At 38.5% G+C, this 13,251-nt stretch overlaps 1 long non-coding RNA gene and 1 pseudogene across 1 annotated transcript in view; both read right to left on the bottom strand.

Annotated features, from left to right (window-relative positions):
* The window catches only part of LOC143666517 (uncharacterized), a 36,448-nt gene that overhangs the window by 15,986 nt on the left and 7,211 nt on the right, over positions 1–13,251 (bottom strand). The window contains exon 2 of the long non-coding RNA XR_013167670.1: positions 4,202–4,237. This is a non-coding gene — a long non-coding RNA (uncharacterized LOC143666517). The remainder of the gene's footprint in view (positions 1–4,201; positions 4,238–13,251) is intronic.
* Positions 9,809–10,884, bottom strand: LOC143666516 (upstream stimulatory factor 2-like; annotated as a pseudogene).

Genomic DNA, 13,251 nt, shown 5'->3' with positions numbered 1-13,251 from the left:
CCACAGTGGTCAAAACAGCATGGTATTGGCATAAAGATAGATATATCGACCAATGGAATCGAATAGAGTGCTCAGATATAGACCCTCTCATCTATGGACATTTGATCTTTGATAAGGCAGTCAAGCCAACTCACCTGGGACAGAACAGTCTCTTCAATAAATGGTGCCTAGAGAACTGGATATCCATATGCAAAAGAATGAAAGAAGACCCGTTTCTCACACCCTATACAAAAGTTAACTCAAAATGGATCAAAGATCTAAACATTAGGTCTAAGACCATAAAACAGTTAGAGGAAAATGTAGGGAGATATCTTATGAATCTTACAATTGGAGGCGGTTTTATGGACCTTAAACCTAAAGCAAGAGCACTGAAGAAGGAAATAAATAAATGGGAACTCCTCAAAATTAAACACTTTTGTGCATCAAAGAACTTCATCAAGAAAATAGAAAGACAGCCTACACAATGGGAGACAATATTTGGAAATGACATATCAGATAAAGGTCTAGTATCCAGAATTTATAAAGAGATCGTTCAACTCAACAACAAAAAGACAACCAACCCAATTACAAAATGGGAAAAAGACTTGAACAGACACCTCTCAGAAGAGGAAATACAAATGGCCAAGAGGCACATGAAGAGATGCTCAATGTCCCTGGCCATTAGAGAAATGCAAATCAAAACCACAATGAGATATCATCTCACACCCACCAGAATGGCCATTATCAACAAAACAGAAAATGACAAGTGCTGGAGAGGATGCGGTGAAAGAGGCACACTTATCCACTGTTGGTGGGAATGTCAAATGGTGCAACCACTGTGGAAGGCAGTTTGGCGGTTCCTCAAAAAGCTGAATATAGAATTGCCATACGACCCAGCAATACCATTGCTGGGAATATACTCAAAGGAATTAAGGGCAAAAACTCAAACGGACATTTGCACACCAATGTTTATAGCAGCGTTATTTACAATTGCAAAGAGATGGAAACAGCCAAAATGTCCATCAACAGACGAGTGGCTAAACAAACTGTGGTATATACATACGATGGAATATTATGCATCTTTAAGACAGGATAAACTTATGAAGCATGTAATAACATGGATGGACCTAGAGAACATTATGCTGAGTGAGTCTAGCCAATAACTAAAAGACAAATACTGTATGGTCCCAATGATGTGAATCGACATTCGAGAATAAACTTGGAATATGTCATTGGTAACAGAGTCCAGCAGGAGTTAGAAACAGGGTAAGATAATGGGTAATTGGAGCTGAAGGGATACAGACTGTGCAACAGGACTAGATGCAAAAACTCAAAAATGAACAGCACAATAATACCTAATTGTAAAGTAATCATGTTAAAACACTGAATGAAGCTGCATCTGAACTGTAGGTTTTTGTTTTGTTTTATTTTTTTTTTTACTATTATTACTTTTATTTTTTTCTCTGTATTAACATTCTATATCTTTTTTGTTTGTGTTGCTAGTTCTTCTAAACTGATGCAAATGTACTAAGAAACGATGATCATGCATCTATGTGATGATGTTAAGAATTACTGATTGCATATGTAGAATGGTATGATTTCTAAATGTTGGGTTAATTTCTTTTTTTCCGTTAATTAATAAAAAAAATAAATAACAGAAATTTATTGTCCTACAGTTCTGAAATTACAAGTCCAAAATTAAGGTGTCAAAAGGCTATATTCTCAGAACTCTGTAAGGAAGAATCTGTTTCATGCTTCTCTCCTGGCTCTGGTAGTAGCCAACAATCCTTGTTGTTCTTTGGTGTGTGGTTTAACTCAATCTCTGCGTCTACTGTCACATAGCTTTTTTCTGTGTGCCTATCTCTTCATATGGTCTTCTCTCCTTCTGTGTCTCTCTATGTGTCTCCTTTTCTTTTAAGGACACCAGTCATAATGGTTTAAGGGCCCACCATACTCTACTTTGGCTTCATCGTAACTAATAACATCTTCAAAGATTCTATTTCCAAATAAGGTCACATTCACAGGACTGGGGAATTAGGATTTGAACATGTCTTTTGGGGATATACAACTCAATTCATAATAATGTGTAGGGGTGTGTGTGTGTGTGTGTGTGTGTGTATACACACACATACACCCCCAAATTTCCTAGTTTTTCTCCTCTGGAAGGCTTAAAGCAATGACTGCAACCCAGTGGTACCAGAAAACTAAGAAAGTGCTCAGAAAATAATAGGGACAGGTCAGAAAAACAGGAGCCAATTTAAAAAGGTTCCTAATTTCAACAATAAAAACTAATATAGTTGATTACAATCCATAGCATAAAATAAGAATTCTTCAGTCCTTATCAGTAATGAATGAGTGAATTAATTAGTGGGGGAGAAAATGAAGCTCTTTCTTACAGTGGGATTCCAACAAGTGTACATATAAAGAATGATGAAAACAGAAAGTCAATATATGACAAACTACCTGATCTGTGATTTGAACTTACTCTGCTTACAAGCTAATTAACCTGCTACTGTTTTGTGGATTTTGGCAGAAGACGTGAGACTCCTGGGTCAGAAACAAAGGACTTCATTACTTATAGCCTAAAAAGCAGCATGACCAATAGCTAATTACATGAGTTCTCCTCAAGTTCCAACACAATATGGCCCAGATGGTTGCTTTACTTGCAATGTGTCTGGATGATAGCCAAGGAACACTGAGTTTGGGAAAGCTGCTGCTTTTCTAGCAAGCAGTAAGCAAGCCTGCTTTTTTTAGCCAAGGGGGATATCTTACCCTATTTCTCAACATTATCAGCTATATAAATACACCCGAGGAAAATCCCAAATATAAAGCAATCAGGAGTGACATTGCCATGTGTGCAGGCAGTCAAGACGCAGGAAAAGATGGAAGTCTCCACAGAAGTTGAAGTTCTTTGTAATTTTCACTTGTTAGAAGAACTTAAAGAAGGACATAAAGGAGAAAGACAGGTACAGCGAACCTGAGGCCTTAAAGATGATGAAGATATGATACAAGGTAGACAGGCATGATTACTGGACCACCAACAACAAATTATGAAAACAGAATATGCAGTCTATTTGGTGGTTGGAAACTGTATGTACCCCCAGAAAAGCATGCTCTTAAATCTAATCTATTCCTGCCAAATTGCTGTAGAAGGATATGTGTCTGAAAACAAATCTCAAGAAGGAAAATATAAATGGCATGCTTTATCCATCTTGCTTAGTAAAACGGCTTCAGTTTAAGTTGTTTAAAGTAGAAGGTAAAATGAATATTGCTGGAAATTGTGTTAATTTTTAAGCAGTGTGATTCTTGACTATTAGCAGTATCAAAAATGTATTCAGGATTGTTTTGATACCTGTATTTATAATAAGAAAAAAAGGGAGTTTGAGAATTTCTGTCAAAAGTTATTCCTATGTGTAACGTCACAGATATGGTAAATATTTGTTAGGGTCTTCATTTAACAAACCACGAATTTAATTTTAAGTGAAACCAACGAAAAGGAAATAGGTGTATGGATATATGACTTTGAGACTAAAGTTAGTCTTAAAATGTGGAAAGTGACCTCGGAGATTGTGATATTTCTATTATATTCATATAATAGATGTATAGTACCTTGCAGAGGTGGCAAGATCAGCATTATTGTAGCTTTTCATTGATACATATCTTTTATTATTTAGCCTATTTTGTATACTTCTTGTTAAATGGAAGTTTGCAGAGTATTTTAGAGAACAAATCACTTAATTTGTTTAATTTCTTCTTTGGAGGAGGAATCCCAGATATTATATTCAAATTTGACTTCACCAGAAATATTATTAAAAAGATGTTTGATACCAGAAATTCTTATAAAACTATAGATTGCAAATTATCCACATATGCATTCACTTTTTTCTTTTCATTTTTTTTCATGGCGCTTATATTTTATTCGTGGTGGAGAGCAGAAGCAATGAACAAATGATATATTAGGCAATGACTTAAAGGGTAAGCTAAAGATACAGTGAATGGGAAGATGTTATTGTGCTATATTCTATGGGGTACTCTAGTAAAGCTTTTATGTTAAGGTAACACTTTAGCAGAGACTTAAATGAAGTAAGGGTCTAAGGCTTGGGTGATCCAGCAAGAAAAAAAGAATCTACCTGTGAGGGCTATTGTGAGAATTAAATGATATCAAGAGATAAAATTCAGTACCTGGGGTGGTACAAGGACAGCTCTGTGGTAGAATTCTCACCTGCATACTGGGAGATCTGGGTTTGATTCTCGGAGTCTGCACATACCAAAAGAAAAAAAAACTTCAAAAAATATTCAGTACCTAGCAGATACTGAGCACTCAATAAATGGTGGCTGCTATTATTATTATTACTTCTACTGGTGGTAGGAATGTTTGGATAAAATCCATTAGAACACTCAAGATCATTACATATCTTCAGGTTTGGGGAGGTTATAACAAGTCACAAATTGGGAGTCCACACCTTTTGGACCCCTTATTCATTACTGATTGAAAAGTAAATTTCAACCTGGCATAGGTTCCCACCCAGGGTACTGGCAGTCAACCATAATAAGAAAAAAGAAGAAAGAGTTCCAGACACATCTTGTAGACAGAAGTATGCAGAGTGTAATTTCTCACCACGCAGTTCCTACCCCAGGCTGATTAGTTCACTTGAACAAAGAGCTCCGGCTACCTAGACAGGCCTCAGAGGGCCCCTTACCCCTGGGTACTGGGAGGTTTAGAAAGAAGAGTACAGAGAAGCTTGCTAAGCAGAACTGCCTAACATCTTCAGTTCTCCATGCTGAGCCAGGGCTCTGGAAAGTAAGTTTGTGTGTGTGTGTGTGTGTGTGTGTGTAAGAGAGAGAGACAGAGACAGAGAGAGAAAGAGAGAGAGAGAGAGACATTTTAAATGGAATTAGTTATTAAGAAAACTATTTCAAAATGCCCAGGTGTATGTGTCAGACATGACTCTTAAATTTTAGTCCCAGCTCTGGAATAAGCAGTTGTATGACATTGGGCAAGTCATTTTCCCTCTCCTAAGTCTGTATCAGGTTTGAAGGCACAAGTCCCAGAGAAAATTCGATATAAGTTTGATTTAGAGACTTGCACAATCTTGGGCATGTTACTTAACCTCTCTGAGTCTCATCTGTTAAACAGTTTTTTTTTCTTTTAAATTTTTATTATGGAAAAACTCAAATATACAGATAAATAGAGAAAAGAGCTTAAAAAACACTTATTATCCATCACCCAGGTTTTAACAATTATCAACATTTGGCAATCTCATGTCATCTTAACTTCCCAATTTTTTAAAAATTTATTTATTAATTTAAAAAATTAACAAATGAAATAAAAATTAATATAGATAATCAATAATTCACAATATCATCACTTCCCAATTTTTTGGTTGAATTTTTAAAAGCATATCCTAGACAGTTCTACATTCTACCTATCATTACTACAGCATTTATCTGTAATGCCTTGCACTTTTTTAAACAAATATTCTTATTATCCTCATGCACACACAAAGTATATAATCAATGGTTCACAATATCATCATGTAGTTGTGTATTCATCACCATGATCACTTTTAGAACATTTGCATCACTCCAAAATAAGAAAAAGGAAAACACTCATACATCCCATAACCTTGACTCCTCCCTCTCACTGACCACTATATATTTAATCTACCCAATTTCTTTTTACCCTTTATCCCACCCCCATTATTTATTTATTTTTGTCCCTATTTTTTTACTCATCTGTTCATACCCTGGATAAAGGGAGCATCAGACACAAGATTTTCACAATCACACAGTCACACTGTAAAAGCTATATAGTTATACAATCATAATCAAGAATCAAGGCTTCTGGAATATAGTTCAACAGTTTCAGGTACTTCCCTCTAGCCACTCCAACATGCCTAAAAAGGGATATCTGTATAATGCATAAGAATAACCTTCAGGATTACCTCTTGATCCCATTTGAAATCTCTCAGCCACTGAAACTTTATTTTGTCTCATTTCTCTCTTTCCTCTGTTGGTCAAGAGGGTTTTTGCAATCCCATGATAATGCCTTGCACTTTTAACAATAACTGTTTAATATCACAATGTCACTATGTTTAAATTTCTCTGTACTTGGGTTTTTTTTTTTCTTTTAAGGAAGATAGGAGGAAAGAAAAAGAGAAATAGAGAAACAAAAAAAGAGGAAAAAAGAAGGGAAAGAGGATGCAGAGGAGATGGGGGGAGGAGGAAAGATAATGTAGGCAGGAGAGCACCACATTCCCCATCTGTCCCCAAAATCTTCATCCAGATCATGCTAGAGCAAGATATCAGAGGATGTTACCTTGACTTTCCATCTGGGAGCTGTTCATTTCTTAGTCCGTCATTCAGAGCTCCTCATTCGACTCATCTGAGCCTCAACATCATCATCTTTACCAGAGTCATAATATTGAGATTTTATCTATCCTTTCGTGGCTGGTTTATTTCATTAAAGATTATGTCCTCAATTTTCACCCACATTGTCATAAGCTTCCAGACCTCATTTCGTCTTACTGCCGCATAATATTCCATTGTACGTATATACCATATTTTGTATATACACTCATCTGTTGATGGGCACCTGGATTGTTTCTATCTTTTGGCAATTGTTAATGGTGCCACTATGAATATTGGTGTGCAAATGTCTGTTCATTTCATTTCTTTCAGCTCTTCTAGGTATATACCTAGTAGTACATTGTGGGGTCATAGGGCAACTCGATGTTTAGTTTTCTGGGGAATTGCCACCGTCTTCCACAGCGGCTGTACCACTCGTTATACAGTCCCACCAATATATGAGTGAATAAGTGTTACAGTTTCTCCACATCCTCTCCAACATTCATAGTTTCCTGTTTGTTTAATGGTAGCCATTCTTAAAGTCTAAGATATCTCATTGTAGTTTTTATTTGCATTTTCCTTATACCTAAAGAAGATGAGCAAGTCCTTACGTGCTTTTTAGCCATTTATATACGTTCTTCAGGGAAAATGTCTGCTCACATCTTTTGCCTATTTTATAATTGGTTTGTTTTTTCTTTTGTTTTTAAGTTGTAAAATTTAAGTACCCAGGATATCAAACCTTTATCTAATGTATGATTTCCAAATATTTTTTTCCCATTGAGTTGGCTGCCTCTTCACCTTTTTTGACAAAATTCTTTGAGGCAAAGAAGCTTTTGATTTTGAGGAGCTCCCACATATCTATTTTTTCATTCTTGGGTATAAGGTTCAGGAAACTACCTCCTATTACTAGGTCTTTCCCTGTGCTTCCCTATGTTTTCTTCCAGGAGTTTTATAGTACCAGCTCTTACATTTAGAACTTCGATCCATTTTGAATTAATTTTTGTATAAGGTGTTACATATGAATCCCCTTTTATTCTTTTGACTATTGATATCCAATTCTCCGAAGTCCATTTATTGAAAAGATTATTCTGTCCCAGTTCAGAAGATTTAAGAGCCTTGTTAAAGATCAATTAACTGTAAATTTGGTGGCCAATCTCCATACTCTCCATTCAGTTCCATTGATTGATATTCCATTGTTTGATACGTCTATCTTTGTGCCACTACCATGCTGTTTTGACTATGGGGACTTTGTAATATACTTTAAAGTTGGGAAGTGTTAATCCTCTTACTCTTCTTTTTTATAATGCTTTTAGCTATTCGAGGTTTCTTTCCCTTCCAAATGAATTTGATAACCAGCTTTTCCAAGTCTTCAGAATAGATTGTTGGAATTTTGATTGGTATTTCATTGAATCTATAGATCAATTTAGGTAGGACTGACATCTTAACAACAGTCAACCTTCCTATCCATGAGCACAAAATATCTTTCCTTCTGTTTAGATCTTCTTTAATTTCTTTAAATAATATTTTGTAGTTTTCTATGTTCAGATCCTTTACTTTCCTGGTTAAGCTTATTTCTAAATTCTTGATTCTTTTGGTGGCTATTTTGAATGGACTTTTTTTACTTAATTGTCTCCATATTTAGGTCATTATTTATATATAGAAACATTTCTGATTTTTTTACATTAATCTTGTCTCCCACCACTATACTAAATTTGTTTAACTCACGTAACTTTATCATGGATTTTTCAGGATTTTCCAAATCACGTCACTTGTGAATAATGAAAGTTTTACTTGTTCCTTACTATCTGGATGCCTTTTAGTTCTTTCTCTTGCCTAATTACTCTAGTTAGGACTTCTAGTACAATATTGAATAATAGTGGTGACAATAGGCATCTTTTTTCTCATTCCTAATTTAAGGGGAATACTTTGAATCTCTCACCACTAAGAATGATGCTACCTATAGGTATTTCATGTATGCCTTTTATGATGATGTCGAGGAAGTTTCCTATGATTCCTGACTTTTGTAGTATTTTACCTAAAAAGGATTCTGAATTTTGTGGAATGCTTTTTCACAATCAATTGATATGATCATATGATTTTTCCATTGAATTTATTAATATGTTGCATTACATTAGTTGATTTTCTTATTTTGAACCAGCCTTGCACTCCTGGTATAAATCCCACTTGGTTGTGATATATAATTCTTTTACTGTCTCTTTGGATTCTATTTGCTAAAATTTTATTGAGAATTTTTGCATCTATGTTCATTAGGGAAATTGGTCTGTAGTTTTTCTTTCTTGTAACATCTCTATTTGGTTTGGTATTAAAATAATATTAGCTTCGTAAAATAAGTTAGGTAATGATCCTTTTTCCTCAATGTTTTGAAAGAGTTTGAGCAGAATTTGCATTAGTTCTTTTTGAAATGTTTGATAAAATCCCCCTGTGAAGCCATCCGGCCCTGGACTTTTCTTTATATAGGAAGATTTTTGATAATTTATTGAATCTCTTCACTTGTAACTGGTTTAAGATTTTCCATCTCTTCTTGAGACAGTGTTGGTAATGCTTATGTTTCTAGACATTTGTCCTTTTCATCTAGGTTGTCTAATTTGTTGGCATATGCTATTCATAATATCTTCTTATGATTTTTAAAATTTCTTTAGGATCCATAGTAATAGCTTTTTTTCATTTCTAATTTTGTTTATTTGCATCCTCTGTTTTTTTCTCCTTGTCAATCTAGCTTGGGGTCCATCAATTTTATTGATTTTCTCCAAGAACCAACTTTTAGTTTTGTTGATTCTTTCTATTGCTTTGCTTCTCAGTTCATTTATTTCTACTTTAATCTTTGTTATTTTCTCCTTCTATTTACTTTGGGTTTAGTATGCTGTCCTCCCTCTATTTTTGCTCATTCTTCTTTTTTTTTTTTTATTGACAAGGTGGGGGGCACATGGAGCAGTTTATTTCAGTTAGATGCCTCTCTCTATTTTTTGTCCAATTTTTCCATATAGAAAATTTACACACATACCCAAAGGGGAGCAGGGATCCAGAAACAAGAGGTGGGGGTAGGATATGGCCTCCCTGTTTAAGTCCAGGCCTTGGGGAGAGCCTCCAAAGTTTTCCATTCTTCCCATGGCTTACCCTGGTTCAGCATCTCTAGAAACCAAGGAGCCCAGGGGATGAGGCAGGGCATCTGTTCTCCTGCCTCTGCCTCCAAGTGAGATCACCAGAAGTGCCCAGATTTATTGAGGGCAAGAAGAGGGAAGACAGATAAACAGTAGGGGAAGGAAGGATGTTGTTTCCAAGTTGAGGTGGGCTGTAGGTGCCATATCCACAGAAATGCAGTATTTCTCACCTTTTGTTGTTAAAAAATCTACTGTTAAAAAAAAAACACAGCTAGGGGAAAGGCATCTGTCCCCCTCTGTGCTAAGGGCTGGGGAAGGGTGGCAGGGTCCAGAGGAGGCTCCTGCCCGTGGTGGTGTAGGTGTCACTGCTGGGTACTCTCACCTACCATCTCCAGGTTATGCAGCTGCAGCTGGCCTGAAGCAGGGCCCTCTCATTCTTCAGCTCCCCGATCAGTTGCCTCAGGAGCTCATTATCCATCTGCAGCCACCCAGCCTTCTTGCAGGTCTCCTGCAGGCACTAGTTGACCCGGTGGAGCTCCTGGATGTAATCACAGGCCCTCGACAGGACCCCGCCTTTATTCATGTGTATCTTAACTGTTGTCTGCATTGCAATCTGAATGATTTTTGAAAGCTGGATGATCCAGTTGTTGATCTTGTCCCTCCACTTCCACTCCACTTCATTGTGCTGAGCTGTCCTTCTCTCATCACAGGGCGATCTGGTGCCATCGTTTTCAGGGAGAAGGGGTGTGTCTGAGGTACAGCCATCCTCTGGGTTCCTTTCTGAAGCATCCTGCCTCCAGCCTGCAAGCTCTGGTCTGTGGTCTGTACAGACGCAGCCATTGTATCTACCATGCTAAAGGCTGGGAAATAGGCAAATTGTGTCTCCCCACTGACAGCCTCCAGTCTCCCCACTGTCAGCTGCACAATTTGACACAGAGACAAATTGTGTCTCCCCACTGTCAGCTGCTGTGCTGCCGCCATTGCTGAAGGAATTTTGGATACTACCAGTGGGAAGGATGCTTCAGGACCTGGGGGGCACAGTGGGAGTGGTGGGGCTGGGGTGCTGGGCTGTCCTGTCCACACCTACCTGGGTCACAGCTTGCTGCCCCCCAGCAAAGGCAGCTGTGGACATGATCTTGATGGCGCTGGCTCCATCTCCCTGACCATCCAACTGACCATCAGTCACCTGGACTACACGGTGTGTCACCTGTCCTCCATTATTCTCAGTGTGGAATTGGTACTGGGTGTTGTGGCCGCTGAACACCACCTAATGGACGCTGGCACTGGCCACTGCTGTCTGCTCTTCCACCCCAGGGCCCTGCCCCCCTCTGCCTTCCTGCAGCTCAACACCCTCCTCTAGTCCCTTGTCCTGGTGGGCAGCAGCAGCAGCAGCAGTGGCCGAGGCAGCAGGATTCAGATCCAGGTCCAGTATGTCCATGGCGGGGTGGGGTGGGGTGTGCAGCGCAGGGGGTCGGACAGGTGCAGGGCCCATGGTAGGAGAGGTATATTAAAAACAGTCTCTTTGATATATTTTATGTAGCTATGAATATATCCTTGATTAGTTGTTCCACATTATGTGTCCTCTCCAATGATTTAATTAGCTCGTTTGACTGAGCCATATCTGCATGAGTTTTAATGTGCCTTATAATTTTCTGTTACACACGGGGCATCTAAATGTCTTAATAAGGTTATTTAATAAGTTAATTTCCTTCACACATCTATGGCTTTGTATTCAGATTGCATTGAAAGTCCCATTTTGGACTTGGTTTGTCAGTCCTTCCCCTCCAAACCAAGTCCCAGATCTCATGTGGGGATTGCAGTTCTCCTTAAAGTTCTATTGAGAGTTAAGCAGACAGGCAATGTGCCAGACTGCATTTTCCACTACTTCCCAGAAGATGACACTTTTGAGTCACTTCTTCCCCTCAGGCTACTTGTCCCAGCCTGCTGAATTCATTAGAAACCTGATGTAATTCCAGCCAGGTTCCATCACTTGCATACCCCCAAGTTTCCGGCATGCCCAAACTCTCACTTGGGATGATCTTGAGCTGTGGGATGGGGTATTTCAACTTCCCCTGCCCACAACCAATCCAGAAATATCTGGCAGATGGTCATGGCACCCAGTTTGACCGCTTTCTTAGCCTCACCTCTCTGTCCGCCAATGGATAGAGATTTCTGGGCCTCTGTGGGGGTAGGGGAGCGATATCAGAAAACAAAACAATTTCCTTTCACTGGCCAGTTCTGCGACCAGCAGCACTTTGTGTTTCTCCCTCCTCCCTGGGGGAAGGTCCTGTTGACTCTGCCGAAATAAACCAGGCGCCTACAGCAACCTGTCTCAGGGGTGGCCAGCAGACACTGTCTGGCTAATTGGTCTTTGCATGGAAGTCTGTTAGCTTCCAAGTTCCCCCTGGCTTGTGAGCTGTTCTAGTTTGCTAGCTGCCAGAATGCAATATACCAGAAACAGAATGGCTTTTAAAAAGGGGGATTTAATAAGTTGCTAGTGTACAGTTCTGCGGCTGAGAGAATGTCCCAATTAAACAAGTCTATAGAAATGTCCAATCACAGGCATCCAGGGAAAGATACCTTGATTCAAAAAGGCTGATGAAGTTCAGGGTTTCCCTCTCAAGTGAGAAGGCACACGGTGAACACGGTTAGGGTTTCTCTTTCATCTGGAAGGGCACATGGCACACACAGCGTCATCTGCTAGCTTTCTCTCCTGGCTTCCTATTTCATGATGCTCCCCGGGAGGCATTTTCCTTCTTCATCATCAAAGGTCACTGGCTGGGTGGACTCTGCTTTTCGCAGGTATGTCGTTCTGCTCTGCTCTCTCCGAATTTCCTTCACTCTCCAAAATGTTTCCTCTTTTATGGGACTCCAGAAACTTCTCAAGACCCACCCAAATGGGTGGAGACATGTCATCATCTAATCCAGTTTAACAACCACTCTTGATTGGGTTACATCTCCAGGGAGATGATCTAATTACAGATTCAAACATGCAATATTGAATAGGGATTATTCTGCCTTTACGAAATGGGATTTTTATTAAAACATGACTTTTCTAGGATCCATACATCCTTTCAAACCAGCACAGAAGCCATAAGCGAAAATCTCCCTAGCCAGCTGAAGGGCTAGGCAAGAACCGTGACCAAGCTCACTCACCCTGTTCTCTCTGTTCTAATATCTCGGCTTTTTCATTGTCTCCCTAAGTAAGATGAAGACTCTCTCTGGTCACTCACACCCTGGAACTGCTGTCCTAGTCATTTTTCAGTCCTGTCTCTTATTGTTGCATGGAGCCAGGTGAACGCAGCCTCTTCTATTCCATCATCTTCCTGGAAGTCTCCTTTTCTCTTATATCTTTTTTCTTTTTCTGTGAAGCTTCAGGAAGTTAATAGATTGAATACATTATGGCATTTCCAGCCAAATAATGCTTTAAATACTATGATCAATTTTATCCATCTCATCCAGCCTCTGCTCCAGCAAACACACAATCCTTAAGTTGAAAGTTCACTTATGTTCTACTTTTACTAAACTGACTCAAGCCTTTAGGTCACTGTTTTTCAGTTTGTCATGTATTTTTTCACTTATTTGTTGAAAATGTTGTTTTGCTTATATTTTCATTGAAGAAAATAGAAGAGTGGTCAGTAAAGTCTCCTTTAATTTTAGAAAGTTTAATTATTTGTCTCTTACTTCACTTCAATATATGGAAACCCAAACTAGAGTAGCCAAAATATCAAATTAGATATTCAAACATTTTGGATATAAAGTAAAGGGAAAAAATTGTTCTTTGATATATATTAAAATGTTTTAG

This window comes from Tamandua tetradactyla, chromosome 23, assembly GCF_023851605.1.
Source record: "Tamandua tetradactyla isolate mTamTet1 chromosome 23, mTamTet1.pri, whole genome shotgun sequence".
Classification (NCBI taxonomy): domain Eukaryota; kingdom Metazoa; phylum Chordata; class Mammalia; order Pilosa; family Myrmecophagidae; genus Tamandua; species Tamandua tetradactyla.
The sequence above is the reverse complement of the archived record's forward strand: the minus strand, read 5'-3'. Positions and strand labels throughout refer to the sequence as shown.